Raw genomic sequence first — 3730 nt, 5'->3', positions numbered from 1 at the left:
TACACAAAATTGACAAAATCATAATATAAAAACAATACATTTTGGGCAGCCCCGGTGGCGCAGCAATTTGGCGCCGCCTGCAGCCTGGGGTGTGATCCTGGGGACCTGGAATCGGGTCCCGCGTCGGGCTCCCTGCATGGAGCCTGCTTCTCCCTCTCTCTCTGCCTGTGTCTCTGCCTCTTTCTCTCTGTGTCTATGAATCAATAAATAAAATTTTGAAAAAAAAAACAATACATTTTTATTTGTATTATTTATATGACAGGAGAAATGGACATTTAGTTATTTTATAATGTATAGATATAGTCATTTTTCTTTAAAAAAAAAACACTTTCTTTAATATACAAGAAAAATGTGAGACACAAAGATAACCCAAGAAAATGCTCAGTCTCTGAGCTGCGAGTTCATAAAGTCCAGTCTTCCCAGGAAAGATGGGATTGAGGGGATGCTATGTCACGAGTCCCCTGGTGAGCCCAGCACTGGGGCCACACTCGGCCTAGTTCTCCACCAAGTTTGGTAAATGCTGATTCTTCTTGTCCTGGTCCTCGTCCTGCTCCCACACTTGGCCTCCAGTTTTCAGAAGTCTGTCCAGATCTCAGAGTGGCCCTTTCCTTTAGTTCCCTAGCATTTTCACTCAGGGGAGAAGACTGCTTACCTTGTCGTGGTGGTAGAGTTCCAGGGTAGTTGTCATCCTGTAGGATGGTGAGAGGAGATCTCCCTAGTACCTTGCCTTTTGTTTTCTGTCTGTTTTGCTTAGAACCTGAAGATTGGGGAGTCTCAGGGTCTCTCAAAAGCTTGTCCTAGTCCTGGCTGGCCATGGGAGTTTCTGAGGGCTGTCTTGCTTCTTCCTTGGAAGACACCTGCTTGTAGGGGAGCTCAGTCTGGCTCCAGGGTGGCGTCTGGTCCTCAAGGGAAATCTGCTGCTGGTCTTCATAGGTGTCCGTGCAATGCCAAGGGTAGGAGAGCGGGGATCTGAGTCTTGGGCCTGATTAGGATCCTCCTGCTGTTTGCCTGCTGGTAGGTTTACCTGTGGAGAGCTCTTCACCTGGATGGGAGTGCGCAGGTTGCTGGCGGTACGTGAACAGGGGTCTGCCACTCGGGCCAGAAGCTTGTTGTGTGGCAGGGGCCTCACCGGAATGACTGAGGCGCTCTTGGATGAGCCCATCTCAACCTGGAGGAATAAGGTGAGGCAGGGCCTGGCCCTGGGCGAGGAGGCGATGCCAGGCCCGATTCCTTTTTTGGGCGCAAAAGAGCTGGAGCGTTAACTCCCAACGCGGAGTTTCAAACCTCAATATAGTCGTTTTTCAATTGTCATACTTTAAATAGATCAATTTTTTGAAAATCCATTGCGTACATATTTATTGAATATGTACTTAGAGATGGAAACATCATAGCAGTAAGCCTTCCTAAATGATGATAGTATTTGCATTGCACGTACAGCATTACAATTACATGTACAACAATTAGGAATATATTAGGTAAATGTAACAAAAATCATGACTTACAGTGATTTAACCAAAGGAATGTTTATGCTTATACTTTTTCATGTAGCAATTAAATCTAGAAATAGAAGCTCCTGATATTGGCTCATAGGTACAGTAACATCAAGATAGATTTCTCTGCAGTTCTCTTGGTCTTTTCCTTAATTATGGCAAAATGATGCACCAGCTCTAGGAATCATGGCCACATTTAAAGTATAAAGGAGGGGCAAGTGAGCCCTGCCATATCTATCTCTTTTATCAGGACAGCTAGAGGCTTCTAAGAAATATTTCTATTGGTCTTTCCTTTATGTCTTATTGGCTGGAACTCAATCATATGATTATTTATAATTATAATAAAAGTGGAGAAATCAAATATTTGGCAATGAGCAATAGGAATATTATGATTGGTTTGGGTTAATCATGATTCATTGCTAGGAGCTAGATATATTACTACCTTGAGTATAATCAAGTTTCTAGTACCAAGGAAGGGCAGAGGGAGGGAGATATTATTAGGCAAGTAAAAGTGTATGCCACATTTTGCTTCACATTTTCCATCTATACAGAACACCACTTTATGCTATACAACATGAAATTTTAGGCATGTCAACCACTCTACTAGATAATCTGGTAAGCAGCTAACCTATGTGCAAAGTGGTAAATGAATATGATAATACACTTAAAGAGTACTGGTTTGGTCAGTCCAGAGAATTAAACCATATGAATTTTATTTGGACATTTTAATCTTTGTGTTTATATAGCCTCTGTCCTGTGTAAAGGAAAACACCTAAACTGCAAAACAACCATCAAATTATTGTAATAGAAGAATCCAACATGTTATAATAAACAAAGGCAAAGTAATCAAAATATATCGTATCCCATGTAACATCCACAACTAATGAGTGATATGGCCTTAGAAAACTTCTATTGCCTGCCTAGTTGGTTTCTTATGAAAGAATTATGAAAAGGTTTTGTGAATCTTTTTGAAAAAGACTATGAATTATGAAAAGATTTTGTGAATCTTTTTTATGAATCAGCTTTTGAAAACCTGATTTTGTGAAATTATTTATGCCTTAGTATTTGTCATAATTTCTCTGCACTCAGAATTTCACAATGTAGTTATGTAAATTATTTTACATTTGTTCAATTAACTAATTATGGATAGGAAATATTTTTGTTGCATTCCTAGAAGAAAATTATTTCATAATAGTCCTTTCTATTTGGTCTCTGTAGTCCAAATTCACTCACTGTAAAACTCATAATGTTGGTAAAATAAGGTGATAGGGATTGGCTCCAAAGATTTGATGATCATATATATGACTATGTAGTTCAGAAGAAAAAGATAAATAAATATTTGATTCTCTAACTGAAGCTGAAATTATATAGCTGATAGTTATAATAACATAGCTTTTGATTTCAAACATATTTTAAACATGGTTTATTAGAAGAACAACTGGAAAGAAAGGATGAATACTTAAATGTCAAACTGAGGCATGCCACGTACAGTCTTGGGTCATTCTTAAAACATGCTGAATGTGAGATAGTAAACAAAAATGAGATAAATATTATGCATTAAATTTATTTAATTTCTAGTATATGATATAATTTAAATGATTAGAAATTTCTCAAAGGAGGCATTTGAAATATTGCAACATTAATTTTAATGATTTTCTTCTAGCTGCATTTTCAAAAAAAAATGTAACTGATTTTGTGAAATTATTTATGCCTTAGTATTTGTCATAATTTCTTTGCACTCAGAATTTCACAATGTAGTTATGTAAATTATTTTACATCTATTCAATCAACTAATTATGGATAGGAAATATTTTTGTTGCATTCCTAGAAGAAAATTCTTTCATAATCTCTGCCTGTGTACATTGTGTATTTATAGTAGCTACATTTGAAAATCCATTTATGGTATAGTTTGGCTGAGGATTTTTCTGTTAAGTTAGCACCATTAGCATTAACTTATGATGCCAAAATTGAAAAATAAAATGGTATAAAATAAAAAGAATAAGTTACCTTTAAAATTTAAGGGTAGAAAATTATGCTCAATTTTGTAAGTAAAGTCTGTGGTTGTTCAATCAGTGCATTCAGATATATTGCCTGAAATTTTTAAGTTGCACTTAATCAGATTGGCTGTGGAAATAGCCCTTTAGCAAAATTACATGCAGCTTTTAAAATTAAGGCCTTAAAGCTATAGGGTATAACAACTAAACTGTAGAGTCTTTAAAACACATCAGCAAAGTTAGGAA

At 36.7% G+C, this 3730-nt stretch overlaps 1 pseudogene; it reads right to left on the bottom strand.

Annotated features, from left to right (window-relative positions):
- Nucleotides 1-493: 493 nt before the first annotated feature.
- On the bottom strand, nt 494-1162 carry LOC140609497 (cell division cycle-associated protein 3 pseudogene; annotated as a pseudogene).
- Nucleotides 1163-3730: the final 2568 nt, after the last annotated feature.

Source organism: Canis lupus, chromosome 18 (genome assembly GCF_048164855.1).
Source record: "Canis lupus baileyi chromosome 18, mCanLup2.hap1, whole genome shotgun sequence".
Classification (NCBI taxonomy): Eukaryota; Metazoa; Chordata; class Mammalia; order Carnivora; family Canidae; genus Canis; species Canis lupus.
The sequence above is the reverse complement of the archived record's forward strand: the minus strand, read 5'-3'. Positions and strand labels throughout refer to the sequence as shown.